General features: G+C 51.6%; 1 protein-coding gene across 2 annotated transcripts in view; it reads right to left on the reverse strand.

The window, feature by feature from the left end:
• The window catches only part of B4GALT5 (beta-1,4-galactosyltransferase 5), a 45527-nt gene extending 30574 nt beyond the window's left edge, over positions 1-14953 (reverse strand). The window contains exon 1 of one of the 2 annotated variants that reach the window (XM_027902601.1): positions 14936-14953. The gene's annotated coding sequence lies outside the window, so the exon portion shown is untranslated. Of the gene's footprint in view, positions 1-2955; positions 3059-14935 lie in introns of those variants that run through there. The other variant, XM_027902600.1, reaches the window with a different exon arrangement.
• Between the last annotated feature and the right edge of the window lie 5071 nt (positions 14954-20024).

Here is a 20024-nt window from a genome sequence, read left to right on the forward strand (position 1 = left end):
AGAGCCTGCTGTATCTGTGCCATCAGCTGGGTCCCTGGCAATCCACCTCCCGAGGTGGCTGTGGGAGCCCAGGCATTTAATTGTCAGGGTGGCGTGGGGGAGGACAGACGGGCACTGGATGGGAGTGCTGGGAAGAAGGCAGCACTGGCTGTTTACATTGGATCACTCTGCACAAACTTGAGGCCACAAGAACATTTCAGTTCCGTAGGAGGAAACCTTGGTGAAGGACAGAAACAAGGAGCTACCCTCGGCATCACATAAATCCAGGCACAACACAAACAAAAGCCCCAAAAGCCTGGACTCCCTGCAGGGACCAAGCATGGCTATTTGCTGACAGTAAACATGAATTTCTTCCTGCATTTCCGTCTGCAGCAGACTGGGTTACCTGGGCTGTGAGGAGCCAAACACCAGTGTCAGTCAGGTGGCAGGCACCTCAGAACCCAGGGTGGGCTCCCTTTTCCACCTCCAAAGGGCACCAGGAGCAGTTATCCAGCTTTTCCAGCCGGCAAGCATGCCAGCTCCACACCAATGCGCTGAGACAGCACCCAGAAGTGCAACTGTCCCAGTTTTCTCCTGGCACTGGCGCACAACTGCTCAAACACAACATGCCTCAGCAATGCCGATGAAATTTTCCCCCTCAAACGTGGGGCCTGGGGACAGGCTTCCACCCATGGTAACAGCACACCCTGCCAAGGGGATGTTGTCCTGTCACGGGGCTGTTCCCAGCCCTGAGGGCTGATGCTGCCCAGACAGGGCAGGGTGGCTCCAGCTGCTGACCCCCATGAGCAGAGCTGGTTGAAGCAGACCCTTCCCAGCAGCCCACGGCACTGGGCAGACAAAAGGTCTTGCAGCCATTCTAAGCTCCAGCTGGTTCAAGCTCCCTTGCAGCTTTAGTTTCCGTTTATTTGGATTTTGTTCTTTTCAAACGAGGTACAATCAAGGAATGGATTAATCCCTCTCCTGCCCCTGGTTTAGCCAATGAACAGCAAGTTCTTCTTCAGCCATTTCCCCAGCACGCCCTGCAAAGGATGGTCTCTGGGCAGAGGCGTCCCCAGGCCCTTCAGTGGCCACAGAAAACCAGACCAGCCCCACCCTGGCGCGCCGAGGTGGCGGCAGGCAGGACAAAGGCCCCAGAACACCCTGGTGACAGCATCTCTCCATCACCCACACACCAACCATTCATTGAAATCCCCAGCTCTGTTCAAGTCCTATCTCACTTGCTCTTCTTCCAAGCTTTTCCTCACCACTCTGGCCTGAAAACGAACTCCCTCCAAGTGCTGGGAGGATCAGCCCAGCCGTGCTGGGAATAGTGGGCTGGGTTTTCATGATGGAACATTTTTGGCTGAAAGAGGAAGAAAAAAAAAAAAAAGGAAGCAGTTCTTCTGTCACCTGATGAGTAGATGACTCAGAACATCACTGACATCCATGGGCGGGTGGGGACAGGGACCACTAACACCTCTCTGCCTCCTCTTGGGGCATCACAGGTATCAAGAACGTTGGGTAGGACGTGACCATGTTATCCAAGGTCTGCACAGGGAAAGCCCTCTGGGCATAGAGCTGGTTTTAAACAGCATTTTATACCCTATAGCAACTCCAGCATCTCTAGGATGGGTGACCATGCAGAAGCAGCATAAGATGAATCAGAACACTCTAAAAAAGGAACAAAACCATCCTAACAAGAGAAGTTTCTTTCATAAACAGTACAGCTATTCCAGTTGGGCCTGGAGAAGCCCATCCACAGCCATGCCATGACTGTAGAAGACATTCCCCGTGCCTGCCCTATAAAGGGCTGCCTGAGGCATCAGATGAAACGGCCACCAGCCCCACGGCAGCACATGAATGGGATGAGCCAGGCTGTGCTTACAGAGGGAGCAGCTGCACCTCACATTAACACCACTGGAAACTCCTCCAACAGATGCGAGACAGTGGCTCAGCAGCCCTGGCAAGCCTGTGGGACAGTGGCCAGGAGCTTGGGGGATAGCAAAGCCCTGGGCCACCGTGTCAAAGCCCAGCATGCAGAGCCTCACTCAGGCTGTGCCCAGGTCACAAGCCCCATGAGCTGGGCTTCGCACACCAGCCAACCCCTGCTCAGCCCCGGGAAAGGCTCCCAAAGCCCAGTGGCAGCCACGGGACACTATCTGTAAATAAAAACCCGTAGAAGTCACCTTGAAAACACACAGAGGTCTCCTTGGGATGTCCAAGCTAGGAATGGCATGAGCAATACCAATGACATTTCAAGGAGAAACAATTTCTCTGGAAAGGGCTGTTTCTATAGAAATAAATTGTTGCCAAAGTTTGGTTGGAGGCCAAACCGCGAGCCTTGGCTCCTTACAGAAATTAGTTACAATGTATGAAGGGAACAGATGCTTTCTGAGCACCAGTCTTCCGGTATCTCATGGGAGATGGCCACACAGCCCCACCAGCACCGGGTGCTGGCCATATTGATAAAAGGCTCCTCGAGACCCCACGGAGCTATGACAGGGAACACACGAACGAGTACGCTCGCCTTCTAAAACACACAGTTCTCATCTTCCCACTTGACAAAAAGTGTAGGATTTCCGCCAGGCAGCACGTTCAGACCACAAGCATTTGGACAACACTCCACTTCTTCAAAACAAACTCCGGGGCGGGCAGGCAGCGCGCTCGCTGCCCCCCGCCCGGCCCCGCCAGCCCGGCAGCGCCGCGGGGAGCGCGGCCGGCGGCTCCCGCACGCCGGGGGGACCCGCACGCCGGGGGGGCACCGGGGACGCGATGCCCAGCGCCCAGCCCGGGGCTCCGCTGAGCCGCAGCCGGGGGCGCCGGGCCCGAGCCGCCCCTCGCCGGGGACGCTGCGGCCCCCAAGCCGGCCGGGCGCGGATTACTCAGCGTTTCCAGCGGCAGACGGTGTGTCCGTGCCCGTGCCCGTGCCCGTGCCCGTGCCCGCGCCCCCGACCCGGGCCCCGGCCCGCCGCTTACCGATGCCCGGCGCCACATAGACGAAGTAGAGGAAGGAGGAGGAGAGCGAGAAGAGGAAGAGCGCGGCCAGCAGCGAGCGCCGGGGCAGCAGCCGCCAGGCGCCGCGGGGGCCGCGGGGCCACCGCATGGCCGATGCGGCGCCGCCGCCGCCCTGCTGCCGCTGCCGCTCCGCCGCTCACATGCGCCGAGGCCCGGCGGGAGGCGCCGCGCCGGGGCCGCTCGGAGCCGCCGCCCGCGCCCAGCGCCGCCGCATGAATGTGCCGGGGCGGAGCGGGGCGGGCGGCGCGGGGCGGAGCGGGGCGGGCGGCGCGGCGCGGGGCGGGGACCGGCCGCGAACCCCCCGCCGCACCGAGGGGGCCTCGGCAGAGACCGCCCCGCCTCGCCCCGCGCACCGCCGGTGGAGCTGGAGTACCGGGCGGTGACCTCGGCACACCCGGCCGCGGTCCTTGGACACCCACCGAGGGTCCCGAGGCACCCGGCTATGACATTAGGACACACCCGGCCGTGGTCCTGGGGCGTCCCATTGATGCTCTTGGGATACCCAGCAATAGCCCCAAGACGCTCAGCAATGGCTTAGGGCACTCGGCCACGTTCCTGGAACACCCAACAACGGCCCCAAGACACTCAGAAGTGGCTCAGGGCACGGCCTCCGGACACCCAGCCATGGTCCTGGGACACCCAGTCGTGCACCTGGGACACGCAGCACCAGGAGAACAAGGGCTGAACCCCCAGCCCACCAAGCAGCAGGGGTCTGTTTGGACAAGTGCTGGGTGCCCCCGGGCACTGTGCAGGGGGAGGAGCAGCTGGAGAGGATGTGATGGGGACAGATGGGGTAGAAGGGAAGAGGGGGCGAAGGCATCACGGTCAACACAATAATCAGCACCACCAGCAACCAGCAGCCCAGTCGGTTACAGAGTAATTAAGTAGTTTTGCACACATTTGTGGGCAGTTCCCCCATTTTGTGTAGGAGGAGTTGGAACGAGATGCGGAGATGCCTGAAGATGAAAATATGGGAGACCAGAAACACCATCCCCATCCCGGGAGCCAGAAGTAGCTGCAGAGCAGATGGGGCCCAGCCCAGTCCATAGAGCACTGTTTTTTTCCTTGTTTATGATTGCTGACTTTGCTCAGGGGAGGACAGAGGGAGAGGTAATTCTTACTTCACCAGCAGATAGTGCTGAGACAACCAAGCCCAGTCTCCAGGAAGGAGGCAAGGCTGTGGACCAGGCACAACCAGCTGCCTCCACCCCGGGTGGGCAGCGAAGGCAGCAGCACCCTCAGGGATGATGGTCCATGGGGTAGGAGGTGGGGACAGACCATCTGCCAGGACATGTTCGCTGTGTGTCCCCCGGACTGCTCCCACACCCTCTGGTGTGAGGATGAGCCTCTCCCCAGCAGGGAGCGAGGCATTGCTCAACCCAAACTTCGGACCCTGCAACACAATGACTGCCTGGCTGGGGGTTGTTCAGTGCCAGCCCCACATCAGCCTGGGGCCAGACACTGGGATAAAGGATTCTCCAGGTATGGCTGTGTGTCACAGTAATCCCAGGAAGGATTAGCCCCCACTTACAGCCTGGATGCAGTAACAGCACATAAAGAAAACAGTTCTTGTGTCTGACAAACAGGACACAAACGCGTTTCTGTTACATACACAGATTCTCAGAGGAGAAAGAAGATAAAAAAGAAGATTAAGAAAAAAGAACAGGTTTTAGCAGAAAAGTAGAAATCTCTCATTAAAAGGTAAGGCATTAATTTTCTTAATGTACTAAGGTGTGGAAGGATCTTGAGGGCAGAGGATTGCTGATCAGGAAGACTGAGGAAGCTGACCAGGAAAACAGGGATTTCCCTGGAGAGGCTGCATGAGCTGCATTAACTTCAGGAATGAGGAAACTGGTACTTGTTCTTGTTTTCCAGGATTGCCACTCCACCACCACCTTCATTGAAACAAATTAAATCCTGAGCCCTACGAACTTCTGGGAGCATACAGTACTGCAGCAGAACTGCATGGCCAAGTAGCAGCTGGATTTGCTGTTCACAAAATAGCGTTTAGCCAACTCCTAAAAGGATGCCTTGGGCAAGGAAGCCCAAGAAGATTTCTTGCTTAGTTTCTGATTTGTTTGATGCAGACATGGTCAAAGGTGAGACATCGTCACAACTAATAATCTAACCTATAGAACGTATTTAATTAGTAATGACATTGCTGGAGGAGCCACCCAGAAACTGGCTCCCAGGCCCTTGGTGCCGCAATGGGGACTGTCACAGACCAGTGAAGTCAGGGAAGCCCTGGAGCCACGTGGGACATGCCTGCCCTGCTGCCCTGCTCTGACTAACCTCCCCTCTCCCTCTCTCCCAGGGCTCCACTCAGCTCCTGTCAACCAACTTCACTTTTGACCCTTTTATTTTGCTTGGTCTCTTCCCCTCTTCTCCCTGCCCTGCCTCTCCACTGCACCCAGCTAAGGGATTAGGAACACCAGCCAAAGCTAATCTCCCTTCCTTCGCCCTCTTCCAATAAAATAAAATGAAGTTAAACAGGAGGAGAGGTTTCAATGTCTCAGGTCATTCCACATGGCCAGGTTAGGATTTGAGGTGGGAGCACTCCCAAGCAGGGCTGTTGCAGGGAGTGTGTGGGTGGCTCGTGCCTGGGGAGCCCTGGCTCTGCCCTACCACCTTCCTCCACCTGCCACGCTCCAGCCTGCACCAGCCACTACAGCCCTCCCAGCCTGGGGGGATGAGCAAAGTCCCACTTTCTTCAGAGTTTAATGTATCAGTAGGGCCCAAGACACTTCAAGGAGGGCTTGTGCGAGCAGCTTTGTCGACAGCCTCAAGGGGAAGGCAAGGTCTGTTGGTGCATGGCCATGAGCAGGAATGGAGGGACAGGTCCTGCCAGTGCACCTACACTTCTGAGAAGCCATAGCTGCACCCTTAGAGCATGTCTCCACATAAAAGGCATTTTGCATCACTGGAGGGAGAGCTGTTTTGATGGCTTGGGGTGCCCCAGCTCAAGTGCGGTGCTTGGAGGAAGGGTATGGATGCTATTGCACCACATGCAGTCTGGGGAGGTTGGAGCTGCACCCTCACAGTGGCACCAACACGGTTGCTCAAGTGCTGGGTGTGGGAGCCCAGCATGGCACTCTCACTGCTCCCTCCTGATGAACGCTGGCCATGGCCAGGCTGGGCAGAGGGGGGCAGGACAGATCCTGCACCCAGCCACGGAATGGCCATGGGAGAGCGGGGCCAAGAGCTTCCTGGCACCCTGCAAGGAGCAAAGCCCTCTGCCTGGGAAGTGCCCCAAGGTCTTGGACCTTGGTTGGGCAGTACCACGTGCTGCCAATTGCCATGGGGAGACAGAGGGCTGGGGAGCACTGCCTGGCAGGGTCAGCAGCAGACCCTTATAGGAGATGACCCCAGAGCAGGTAAAAGGGCTGGCACATAATCCTCTGGTTTGGAATTTGAAACAGTCATTAAAGGGCTGTTCCACTTTAACTTCCACAGAGACTGGACATGGGCTATCTCATCTGGGTAGATAATCTTTGTTATGCCAGTTCAGTGAAGGAGAGGTTGCAGCAAGGATGTCAGAGCCCTCACCAGCTTTGCTCTTTGTCATGGACTCTGCAGCTTCTGGTACCTTCAGCCCCAGTGGTAGAGACTTTCCAGAATAGACTTCATCCTGTGATTAGGAAAATGCCTTCATTTATAAAGGTGAGGACAGGCAGCATCACACCATGTCAGCCCTCCAGCTGCTCGGCAATGCTGCTTGCTTTGGCGCTTCCCTGGAGTTTCTGCTGCCAGATGGTTTGTGAGCGAAGTGGGAACCTGAGCTGTGTCGCTCAGAGACAGACGGAGACTTGGGGTGGACTGGATGCTGACCAGCTCTCGGCCTCACAAAAGCAGTGTGCTCTCTCTGTGCTTCCCTAAATGTCTCTTTGCAACTTGGGGCTTGCTCCAGCTCTATTTAAAGGCAACGCAGTGTCATCCCAGGCTCTGAGCAGGAGCAGGACACGGAGGATGCGCGCACAGTAGGAATGTAAATATTTTTTGCATGTACACCCACAGCCCCAGCGTATGCAATAAATACTCAACGTATGCCATGTGCCAGATCAGAGACATAATTATTGATGCAGCAGGTTTTCAGAAAGACACAACAGGGTGTGTACTTAATTTGGCAATAAGAGCACACCTAAGCGGCCCTGGCATTTTCGGCTGGGTATTAGACCACTGCCACCCACGGGTGCAGCTATTTTAGCTCACATCGACGTGCCGGCAGTAGCAGAAAGGAAACCAAAAGCAGGTATTTGTTTATTAAGATGGAAAAACTCCACGGAACGCTGAAAGGTGCTCCTTGCACGCAGGAGTGCTGAAGACCAGTTCCCAGATAATGCCACCCACTACACTTTCTAACAAGGCTATTAGGGCTCTGATCTTAATAGCACCTGTACATGTGCCTAACCATAGGGATGACTCATTCTACCACAGTCAACAGATGTGTCATAGCTCCCAAAAGGAGGCACTATCCACGGAAATGATTTTGCAGAGCTTCACGTTCACTTGGAAGGTAGCTCTCATCAGAGGAACAGCCTAAAATGTTTTTCTTCTCATGGCACATTGCAGAGATTCAAATGATTTCATTGCCTCTGCCAGCGTCAGCCCACCTCTGACGGCTGATCATCTGTCCCAGACAAAGTGGACTTATGCAAAGACTCATAAAATGCCTTTGAGATCTAAATATTCAGTCAAGGGAATGCATCAGGCCCTACTTTCCAAAATTTCCCAAGGAAGGAAATTTCAGCCGACAAGAGATAAAGTTATTGTGTAATTCAGTGCAAATAATTTATCCAGATTTTAAAATACCACTTAACAAAGTCCCTCTCAAAAAGTTGTGACAGTGGCTGGGGTAAAATACTGCCAAATAGCATAAGCTGTCCAAGAGTCAGAAAATAAACAGGCCCTTTCCAGTATACCAGCAGGTCAAGAGAAGAATGCCAGAAAGCTCTTCACTGGGGCCAGCCTTGTTTGTGGATGGGGTGGAACAGTGTTGCGCATCCCTGATCTGCGAGGGATTGCAAGGACATCGGGAAAAACCAGATGAAAGGGCAGTGCAGGCAGAGGTGAAACGCTGCCTAACTCCTACCAGGGGGCAGGGATGGAAAAGAAACATCTGGACTCTTCAGACACACAGCTGCATTTCAAAACCAACAGCGGAGGCAAGAAAGGGGGATGAAATTCTCCCTCTCTTGAAGCCACCTGACTTCACGCCTTCACACCACGTAGAAATGTGACTGCCTGCCATAAATCCGGGGACAAGGACAACCAGGAACAAAAGAGCGTTTCAGAGGAAATTACTTTCTATTAACTCATAATTGCGTAATGCAAAATTAACTCACAAAGGCCAACAGCGTAATTGGATTCCCAAGTGGAGAAGACGGTTGCATGGTGAATAAGAACCCTCCACAGCCCCATTAAATATGGTGTTTCAAATGCAAAATATAAATTCTTCTGCTATGCAGTAAAAAAATGTCCATTTCCTTCAATAGATACAACTGAGAGGATTTTAACCATTTCCACTCAATTGGCACTGCTGACCAGTGCCAAACCACCCAGGTGACCCTATGGAATGGCTCTGTTCTGGATCCCTCCTTGCAATCCCAACCACACAGAAAATCCTAATTAATTCTGTGAATATATTTGGATATGTTGCTGGAATAAAGTATGAAGCCTTCCAGCCATCTTAACCTTCTTCCCAGCTTGGATTTTGATTAACTGGAATAAATATTTAATTAGAAAGGCAAAGGGATGAACCTCTTGACCACCCAGGCGCAGCCTCTGTAGTCATTGCCCTTTGATGTACAAGGAATGGGCTTGTAGGACTTTCTTAAAACATGTGCAGCCTTTCATTTCTCTTAAAATCGTAGCAAGGTCGGGTTCTGTTTTGGGGTTTGTGGCTGAGAAGCCGCAGAGGGAACACGGCACAGATTCCCGTCATCTTGGTCAGATGAGGGAGGGGAAGCGTGCCTTGCCTCCACAGCCAACAGGAGCTTGGGCATTTGTTCTCCACGTCCCCATGTCGCACATGTCCCCGTGAAAACCACAGGATGGAAAGCTGTCCCTGCTGTCCCCCCTTGCCAAAGTGCTGCCGGCTCCTGCAGCAGCCCCCGGGCAGCGACCGCCTGGCTCAGCGTTTGCTGTGGTGAGCTGTGATGCAGCCTGGAAAGAGCTGCTGGTCGCGGCCACGCACAGCTCCGCGGGAGCTGGGTACCAGGCAGGACCGTCCTCTGGGCGTTTTTCTCCCGTTCGAGCGGTGATGTGGTGCTGACACGAGCCAGGTGACACCAACACGGGCTGTGTTTGGCTGCGCGTCGGTGACGGCGCCAGGTGAGAGAGGCGCCCATTTCAGCCACGCATCGCTTTCCCCTCCCCTAACCTGCAATCTGACGGAGCGCTCGAATACCTGCTTAAAAGTCCCCGACCTCAGCAGGGGTTAGGCATGTGCTGAATCAAGGCTTAGGAAGCAGCTCAGCCCATGAGAGTGATCTGCTGGAACCAGCACCGCCGCCCTTCCAGATTCCCTCTCCTCTAGGCTTAATTACTGCCTGCTTTTGGCACTGGCACCATTTGTGCGGTGTGCTTTTACTTTCCCCTGAAGGAACATTTGCACCTTTACTATATTTATTCTATTCTGAGGAAATCCTGATGATTTCCTTTCATGCTTGATTTTGATCCTGTTTGCAGTGGGACTCCTGCTGTCGCTCTATAAATATCTGACTGTCAAATCTTTGCAGGAGCGAGCACAACTGAGAGCAGAGAAGGTGAAGTCAAGCTAAAGAGACCTTTACCAGCTCTAAAAACAGCTGCTGCTCTTGCTGCTGCAGCTGATGTATTCCTCATCTGTAGAACAACAGTTCAGAGCCCAGAATCGTTGCCTCCAATGATTTATTTGGCTGTGCTGAAGTTTGGCGACGTGCTGTATAATGTTTTTTGCATGAAAGTGTCACTCTGAGGGAGGTTTAATTGCTTTAAACGTGGATGGTGATGAGAACACCTTGGAAAAGCTATTTGCATACATTTTCTCGAACGCCAAATGTGTAGCTTCCTCCATGCTCAGGCAGCCTGAGACTGCTTCCCTGCATTACTCAGCTTCGCTGGGTGCTTCTGCAAAATTAACAACCAGAAATTCCCCAGCATGAAGGAAAAAGGGAAACTCAGGGTCTGAGTGTGTAACAGCCAAACCAGCAGGACTCTGAACCCGGGGCTGCAAACTATACACACAGACTGCCCCTGGCCCCTGGCGCTCGGGGCTCGATGCTGACACTGCCTGCAGGAATCTTAAGTGGAGCAAGGGCAAGCTCTCAGCACTGCCTGCTCCCAGACATTGGCTTGACTTTACAGAATAAATGAGTGATTTCAACAATACAAGGCCGGTGACAAAGACCTGAGCTGCCACCAAGGGCAGGGCACACACCTGCACCGCGCAGCACCTGCGCCACCGCTCACGCCCTGTCTTCACAGCACTGACTCCAGAAAATGCTCACCATAATCATCCCTCCTGTGACCTTCACACAAGGCCAGGAGGTGCCACCCACAAATCCCTTGTCCTTTTTTTCTACACAGAAATCAAGGGCAAAATGTCTCTCGAGTGTCCTCGGAGGTTACACAGCATCAGTCACAACAATCTGATCTAAAGAGATCTTTACTCTGCTACATATCTCACTCTGCAGGGTAGTTCACTTTTGTAATTACTTAATGCTTTGAAGCATCAGCTGTTGACATAAGCAGGACCCTTCCTATAGGAGTGAAATAGGTATTGATTTAATGCCCTCACTGCAAGGGATCATAAGGCCTCTGGAAGCGACTTATTTTGCAACCACAGCCATCTCTGAAGACAAGCTTGCTGCCTGCCTGCATTTCCCCAGATACTTGCTTTTTCTCAGCCTAGATGTTGTATCTGAAAAGAAGAGATATTTACAGCAGCCAGGGATGTGCAGGCTGGCCAGCAGCATTGTACAGCAGCCCCAGCTGTGCTGCCACACAGCAAAAATCAGGAAGAACAGTGTTTTTTGGTCCATGACACAGTCCATGTGCTGCAAGACCAACACCTTCTGGAAGCATCAGGTTCATTGTGGAGGTGCTGTGCAGTTGTTTGTGTGCATGTGATAGGTCAGCACCTTTCAGGCATGATGGATTTGCTGAGCATGTACAAACCATCTGCTCAGGAAAGCCACAAAGAAGGGCACCAGCCCTGGCCCCATGCAGGCACAGGATGGCAGCGAGTCTGTTTGTCCCCAGGGAAAGACAGCAGTCCTGTCAGGGTGGGTCCCAAGAGAGGCAGAGCATTTCCCAGGGGACACCATGTCTCTGATGTGACAGTGATTTCTGTGCCATCGGAACAGGAGCAGGGGCTGCAATCCACAATCAGGCTGACCCTGCTCTGGTATTTTCTCCAGGAACCTCAGGATGTCTGCCCAAGCCCACACCAGGGTCTGCAGATGACAGGGTAGAGTAACCCTGGAATGTGGGGCAAGGCAGGAAAGGCAGAGCAACACCAGCTAGTAGAGGAATGGTGAAAGCTGTGGCAAAGCAGAATATGATCCTCTAAACTGGAATTTAACCAAGGCACCAGGGCTCATATCTGCATGTTACAAACCACCTGAGTGACCACATGACATAACTGCAACCAGAAATATTCCAACTGAAAGTCAGGCTGAATTTTGTAAGAGCAAAAGTGGAAGTGGTAGTTTCTTCATGTCTTGCTGTCACACAAGTAGTGTAATTTAAGTGTCAGCCACACATCCCACCTCCCTGAAATACAAGCTAGGGGGGTCATTACAGGGTTTTACAGATGATACTGTGTGGCCTGTGATACAGAGGTGGCTGGCTGTGGTGACCTAATGGGTCTGCTGGTCCCAACTGCTATGTCCCCAAATGATCACCACCTCATGATTCACTGGGACGAGAGGTGCTCCCTGCACTACCAGCATGACAGCTGGTTTCAGCCAGGTTTGCAGAGTTCCTCTTCTTATGCAACGGCCATTAGTTATTCACGATGACTGCGGCTAGCAGGCGAGTTTGCTAAGAACTGGTGCCTAGTTACAACAACAAACCAGGCTTGGCTTTGCCACTGGCATACTTTTCTCAGATAAACCAAGAAAAAAATTTTACACTGTGCAGTTCATTGTACACAACCTGGAATTTAAGCTGTTTAGTTTGTAAGGGTATTTTAAACTAAACAAGCAGCTTTTTGTTAATGTTTTCCCTGGCGCTGCAGATTTCTGGGTTTAGAATAGCATGGATCACTTTGAGCCACCACCGCTTTGCTGGGATGGAGGGATGTGTTGTTATACATCCCAGTCAGAACTCCGAGACCATGCAATCATTTTTCAGGCAATGACCCAGAAATAATTGGAGTACCAGCTTTCCCTTGGCTTTCAGAGCATGGGGAGCTGCTGGTTACAGCTTCATCTCACCCACAGCTGGGGACAGACACAGGCAGCAGCACTACAACAATGGGCAAGGCACCCACCTCAATCCCTGTGCCACAGCTGGATGGATGTGGCAGAGAGAAGGAGCTGCTGGATCTATCAGAAGAGTTATTGAAGGGGTGAAAGCAGGCTGGCAGAGCTGATCTCTTCTAGGAAAGAGAGGAGGATCCCAGCAGAATGGCCTTGCCAAGAAAGAAGTAATTCCCTTGCCCTTGGGTCTTGCTCTTTTCTCACCAGGCTCTCCTCCTCCAGGTGCCAGACTGGGTCTGGCTGGGGTGGAGCGGAGTTTCTGCAGTGGCGCTGGTCGGGTGCTGTGGTTTGCATTTCTGACTCAACCAGCAGCGACAACAACCCACTGCTTTACCCACTGCTGAGCAGGGCTGGCGCAGCATCAAGACCTTTTTTTCCCACTCTGCCCCCGCAGCGAGCAGGCTGGGGAGGTGAGAGGCTGGGGGGGACACACAGCTGACCTCCAGTGACCAGAAGGATATTCCACAACACAGGACATCATGCTCAGCAATAAAAGCTCAGGAATGGGATGAGGAAAGGGAGATGTTCAAGGTTATGGTGTTTGTCTTCCCAAATATCCCTTATCTGCTTTCCCAGAAATGGCTGAATGCCTGCCTGCTGATGGGAAGCGGTGACTGAATTCCTTATTTTGCTTTGCTTGCTTGTGCAGCTCTGCTTCACTTATTAAACTGCCTTTATCCCAGCCCATTAGTTTTTTCTCTTTTGCCCTTCTGATTCTCTCCCTCATCTGCCTGAAGAGGAGTGACCACCTGAGTGGGTGCTTAACAGCCCATCACAACCAGACAGGATTCCTCCCATTAGTCCTTTCTGTTTCTTTTGTAAATATATCCCCTCTTTCCTACGAGGTAGTTACCACTCCTGCCAGCGTTAAATCTTTGTTGTTGCTTTTTCACTTTGCCTCTCTCACATCCATACTTCTCCCCTTATCTCTGCTCCAGGCTGCAGGAGCCGTGTTTTCTATCCAGGGCCAGACAGGCCACAGGGCCATGGGAAGGGATGTCCATCTGTGACCTATGGGGCCTGTGTGTTGTGTGTCAAAAGTGATTTGTGGAGTAGGTGTGAACAGGAGCTGTGCTTTATCAACAAAGCATTTTCTGTCCTGATGAGGGATTGCAGAGATAACAGAAGCAGTGGAACATTCTTTTAGGGAGACAATTCAGAGAATGCCCATAAAAACCACCAGCAGCAGCCTCTGACAGGAAGGAGATGTGAGAGTGCATGGTGTACCAGGCAGAGCAGGAGGCAGCATATTCAGGTGATTTTTTTTTTCTCCCTGCTCTCACTTTGCTGCATGCCTACATCATTTCAGCTGTGAAACTTTACTCTTCCAGCAGAGACACCATGGACAGGGTAACAGAGCCTCCCAAAAACTCTAGGTCCTACTGCTTGGATTCCCAGCAATCTGCTAAACAGCAGTGGGCAGAGATCTCTGTCTGGCTGCAGCAGGGCTGATGAGCAGAGCTGGGAAGACCAGCTGGGACATCTGTGTGCACACTGGCATTAAATCACACTTTGGGGTGCTCACCCCACGTGCTTCCCTGTGTCCCAGCTACCTTTGCCAGGCCATCCCATTACTGGCAAAGGGCAGAGACGACTGGCATCTTTCTTGGAAGGGCCCTGCAAGGGCTCCTGCAAGAGCTGGCAGCTCTGAAGGAGTGCAGACTGCTCATGTGAGCATGAGGCGACAAGTCCTGGGAGTGCCCAGCAGCTCCGGGCTACTGCCGTGAGCGAGAAATGCAGTTGTTTGTACAGTTGTTCTCTTTTCCCATTGCCATTTGTTTGTAGACATGTCACAGCAGATGCATCTCACCAGTACAACAGATACTTGCACTCATTTGGCTGGCACCAGTAAACGTAATCCAGCTAACCAAACACTGTTTATCAGAGTTGTCACAAAGATTTGTTAATTCCCTCTGATAGAAGGGCTTTCAGGATAGTCTGTAATAAGGAAGGAGGAAGAACTTTTAATTTATATACCAACAAGAATGTAATCCAGACAATACCTAAACCCTGCCCTCAACAAACAGGTATTCAGCATTTAAACCAGGACCAGGTGGAGGGGCAGTCAGTGAGGGCTGCTGTGCAGGGAGGAGAGCAGTGGACAGGCAAGGCCAAACTTCCTGCAGTTTCACCTCCTGGGTGATGAGTGGCTCCTGTCTGGGGAGCAGCTGCCGCCAGCCCACAGAGGGCAAAGGGGGACACAACATTCTTCGTCCCTGCAGCACATCCCCATACACATGCACACGAGCAGTGTGCCATCAAATTCTGGGATGGACACACATGCACCAACTACATAGATCCACTCCAGAAATCACACCTGGGGCAGGATGGGGGAGGCGTGAACTAGCAACGCTGGTTGGAGATGAAGCACTGAACATCCCTTTAAAGAATAAAGTAGATTGACTTGAGGAAGACAAGGAAGACATTCAGGAAGAAATGGGAAAGGGCGGCACTTAGTCATCACTGCCTTCTCTCACCTCATTTCCTAAGCATGCAGAAGCACTCGGAGGCCACTGCTGGGAAGAAGACCCAGGGCCTGCAGGACCCACTGGCCTGGTGCAATGTGGTTGTGTCCCTGGGGCTGGCAGAAGACATGGCTGTGGAGCTGCACCATGGAGATCCAGCCCATCTGTCTGGTTGCCTGCAGTGGGCAGAAAGGGCAGATAAGTAAGTGGTGTTAGTGAGAGTCGTCTGTGCTGGTAAACAAACCAAAACCTTTTTGCTGGGACATCAGGGTGAAAAAGTGGGAGCAGATTTCCCCAATCTTTGCGGGTCTCGAGATAAAGTGTTGATCAGAGGGCAGGCGGAGGGGACCATGTGAGATGCTTCCCAGCTCACCCGTAGACTGGCTGTCTGTTTCGGGGCCGTTTCTCCAGCCTCCCTCTGCCTCAGTTTAGGCATTTGTAAAATAGCAACTGCCTCCTGCCGAAGCCTGTCACTAAACATAGCCCATTTGTGCTGGGAGAGTCACGTTGTGAGACAGAAGGCCCATCACACACTGCTGCGAGAGGGGACTCGATGAGTCACGGCACAGCACCAGCTCTGAAATTCATGAAATGCCTGAATTCGCAGTCAAAAAAATTCACTGTTTAAAACCAAAAACAAGAGGGGACAATTCCTCTATGTCCTGTCTCTGGGGTAGCACCTCCTGGCCCCACCTGTCAGTGTCTGAACCGTGCACCCAGCAGAGTCTGTCTGCTGGGAGGAGGGTGAGCTCTGTGGATGGGGACAGCCCTGTGTGTCTGCCTACCCGGCAGAGCAGCAGCTGGTGCGTGGCAGGGCACAAGCCAGCCTGAACAAGCATCAGAGCCAAAAACGAGGACGTGGGGTTGGGGTCAGGAGAGCTGCATTTCCCTGAAAAGCAAACAGGGGCAGAGAAGTTGGCTGTTGCTTCTCAGCAAGGTCCTCCTCACCCCATTCCCACGTCCAAGGCAAGGGAGGAGCTCAGTCTCACCACTCACTAGCGGTGCCAGCAGGTGACATGACAGTGTCCTTGGGAACACTCCCTCCCAGTGCCCTTTGGATCCCGGTTTCCAAGGGCTGATCCCATTTGCATTGCAGGTGAGGCACAACCTTTGGTGCCTGGCTACGGTGGCACATCTTGCTGGGCACTGGCTGCAGCCACACGATGTGATTTCCGCTGTCACTGCTTCCTCTTGGATAAACTCCAGATCGAGCATGTCAATTTAACAGACTAAACACGCAATAAAAAGCAAACAAACCAAGCATCCAATAGTTTCAAACAGAAGATACCAAAGCAACAGGAGAGGCATTGTCTGCTGAGAATTAGTGCCTGGAATTTGCCTGCCCATGTACTTGTTTATATTTATACATGCAAGTGTGTGTATATATATTACCCAGGCATATGCCTCCTGCACGTAGCTAGAGAACAAGAGAATAAAATGCTATATATACTAAGGCACATTAAGAAGATAGAAAAACAAATCTATACAGTGAAGGGTTTAAAAGAGTTCTCAGCATTTCATCAGTCAGCCTAAGAGAATCCTTCCCATCTGCCCCAAAGCAATAAAGCAAGCAAATTACAGGCTGACGCTTTCCCTGCCTTCTTAGTGGCAGTTGAACCTTTGCCTCTCTAATATAGAAATGTCCTGAGTTTGATAACAAAGGTCATTCATCCTTTCTGTGACAGTGCCATCAGTTCTCTCTGTCTCAGTCTCATACTGAGAGAAGAAGAGTGGGAGAAGATGACCCTTCTGCACAGAGGTTGTTCTCAGGCCAGTGCAGAACTCACATCCCAGCCTGCCAAGATCTTCAGAAGCTGTGATGGGACCAATCCTGGGGGATGATGAAGCCCCCAAAAGGCAGGTCTTTTGTAAGAAATAACTGCCCTATTGGCACTTGGGTGCTGTGGCCATAGGCATTTCCTCCTCATATGCAGGTCACAGATACTGCCATTTTAAGGCCAGTGCTGATTTTGGTGTTCTTAATAGTGCTGACTTTGTCTTTGAAACCCCTTACTTTATGGCCTGTATCATATTCCACGCCAGAATCAGGGTCTGGCTTCAGGTGAGTTTAGAGCTGAAACCCTCTCCATGCCCCAGGAAATATTTTATTTTTACTATAAATCCGAGCTATGAAGGTGATTGATATGTATTTAAACACTTATAGGATAGTTGTACAGTAAATCTAGGTGAAGCACTTCCAGCTTTCCCGTATCTGGCAGCCTCCTCCCACTGTCTCACTGCACCCTGCTGCAGGAGGAAGTTCAGCGTTTCAGACAGAATTGACTCAAGGGTGACTTCAACCTGCCTGAGATCACCGTGTTTGTAGATAATCTAAAAGGCAAACCCAAATGTCTCCAAGGCCAAAGACTGTCATAGCAGCTAAACTAATTCCCTGGAGAAAATCTGGCATGCCCTTGCTCTTTAGAGCTGACAGCCTCCACTCCTAAGTGGGAACCAAGTCCTGGGCTGTAAATTAGCACCTTCCCCTACATTTCCAGCACAAGGTTACAGCTGGTCACTTACTCATCTGTGCCTGCCCTCAGTGTTCTACATAGCTATCTATTTAGGCTGCTCTGTATAATTTAAGAATTAAAACTAAACACTATGTTACCTACAGCCACATCATCTTAGATGAGCTTAAACAGCTGTGAAATTCCTGGGATCTATTAAAAGCAACATTCAGTGCATGCATTAATCAACAGATGCTCAGTAGCCGTGCATCAGAAAACCACAAGTGAGAAGCAGCCTGAATGGTCTCCTGCCAAAATGATTACTTTCTGTTGTGACCAAGTCCTTGAAAAACTGTCTGCACTGCGATGCCAGAGCAGTGCTCGGCTCAGTGGTTACCTCAGTGGCAGTAAGATGGACTTGCCCCTTCTCACTGGCATCAACAGGTCAAACAAGCAGTGGTATTTCCTGCTGATGAGTCAGAGATGAGACATGAAAATCACCATCTCTTTGCACAGAGCGTTTCAGACATTATAATTTGATATCACCTGTGGTTACTTCCCCCCCATTGTGCTGCTCTGAGGGACAGAACGACAACTCTGGGAAGGACACAATGCACAGCAGCTGACCAGCTGCACCCCCTGGTTCCTGTGGCTTCCTGTTCTCACACACTCGCTTGACACAGCAGCCCTTGGTGTTTCTGATGCCCCCCCCTCCAACAGGGCTCCCTGGGACCCTGGTCCTCCTTCTACCTTTTCCCTTTTTTTTTTTTCCCTTCAGATCCTGGCTTTTGTGAGGTTTGGTCCCAGGACTGTGTTTCTTTACGTTTCCAGGCCTCTACTTTCCTGGCTCAAGTCTCCTTCCTTCCACATCCCTTCCTGAACCCTTCCCATGGCTCCCAAAATCCATCTGTGGTTCCCCTTCGGCCAGGGCCAGCAGGCACAGAGAGGAGAAGATCGCTCACATCCTGGAGAGCTGCATCTGCAGTCATCCCTTTTCTGCATCCGTCCCTCATGATTAAAAGCACATGACAGCTACAAGGCCAGTAAAACAAAAGTGTGGAGTTTCCTGATCATGCCAGTTGAAAGATTTAAGGAACAAAAACAACTCAAAAAAAATGAGGTCGAGGCCAAGGCCAAAACCAAAACCAAAAAACCCCAAAACAAAACAAAAGCAAAGAGAAGGCAAACCAGTACAATTTCTGGCCTTCATTCTTACACCAGATGACCTGCTCCTCGTGCCAAACACAACTGGAGTGAATAGGAAAGAGAGTTTTAAGATTTTTCCTTGCTCTGCATCAGGCTGGTATAGAACTGAACATTGCTCTGGTGACAAAGGCAGGAGCCCATCGCCACGGGTGAAGTTCACAGGAGACTCCAACCATGCCCTTTCCCCTGACCAACTCTGCTGCAATGGCTTTTCTACCACTGCCTGAGCAGATTTTAAGAAATCAAGAATAGATGTAGCTACTGCTTTTAACTCAGAGCAGTGTGGCCACAGCTATAAGGTGTGGAGGAGAGGGGCTACAGAGAGCAGGAGCAGGCTCCTGCCAGACCTGTGCAACAAAAGAGGCACCAGCTGTGAAGTGCGACAAAGGGGCTTCCAGCTGCTTAATAGGGGAAAAGTTCTTCACCCTGAGAGTGGTGCAGCACGAGGACAGGTCTCCCAGAGCAGCTCCATCCATGGAGGGGGGACACTCCATACTCAAAGATTTTCACAATTTCCCTGGACAAGACCCCGAGCAACCTCCTCTGACTTTGAAGCTGGCCCTGCTGGGAGCAGAGGTTGGACTGGAGCTCTCTGGAGGTGCCTTTCGACAGTTTTTTTTTTTTTTTTTCTGATTTCTGTGAGGGCAGGATAAGGGCCAGTCAAGGACTGGGCTGCACAGCTGGGGAGCTTCTTCCTGCCCTGTGACCCAGAGCACGAGCTGTGCTGCAGAGAGCTGAGAGGCCCCCCCATCCTTCTCTGCCACATTCCCATCCACTCTCCCTCAATCCCATTCAATGTAACTTATTGCTTTTTCGCGGGGCTTCCCAGAAAAGCGAGGAAAACTGCCAAAAGATATTATGAGCTAAAAGGACACACATTTGCAGAAGTATGATTTCTTTTAAGAGATGTTCTCAAGGGAAACACTGATGATTCACCTTTTAGTGACCAAATACTTCCAGACATCCTTGGCAAACTCTGAATTTTAATTTTTACAGAAAAAAGGAAACATGTATTCACAAGGAAATTTCCTGTGTTTCATCAGCTTGAGTTCTGGATCAAGCTTTATTATTTGTGAATGAAGTGTTGTTCATAACCTCCACTCCAGTATATTGTGAAAACTGAGATCAAAAAGCAGAAGTGCCCGAGTTTCTGATGTGTAGGAGGCCTGCAGTCCCTCAGTTTCCCTGTGGAAGAAGATGTGCACATCACTCTGGAAAGCAGCATGCACCACCTTGCAAAGTGCAGCCTCACTTTTCACTGGTGCCTGTAAACTCTGAGTGCTCCCCATGAGCTGAAGCTATGCACTCTGTCCCAAACACTACTGGGATGGAGAAAACGAGTTAAAGCAGCTGGGGATTAGCAAACTGCAGATTGTCGGAAATTAGCTAGTGTGGAAAAAACCCCTTGGTCATAACTGTAGTAAGACTGTCTAAGTAGGTCACAA

This window comes from Empidonax traillii, unplaced genomic scaffold (assembly GCF_003031625.1).
Source record: "Empidonax traillii isolate 1590-97213 ecotype Southwest subspecies unplaced genomic scaffold, ASM303162v1 scaffold890:size686501, whole genome shotgun sequence".
Lineage (NCBI taxonomy): Eukaryota > Metazoa > Chordata > Aves > Passeriformes > Tyrannidae > Empidonax > Empidonax traillii.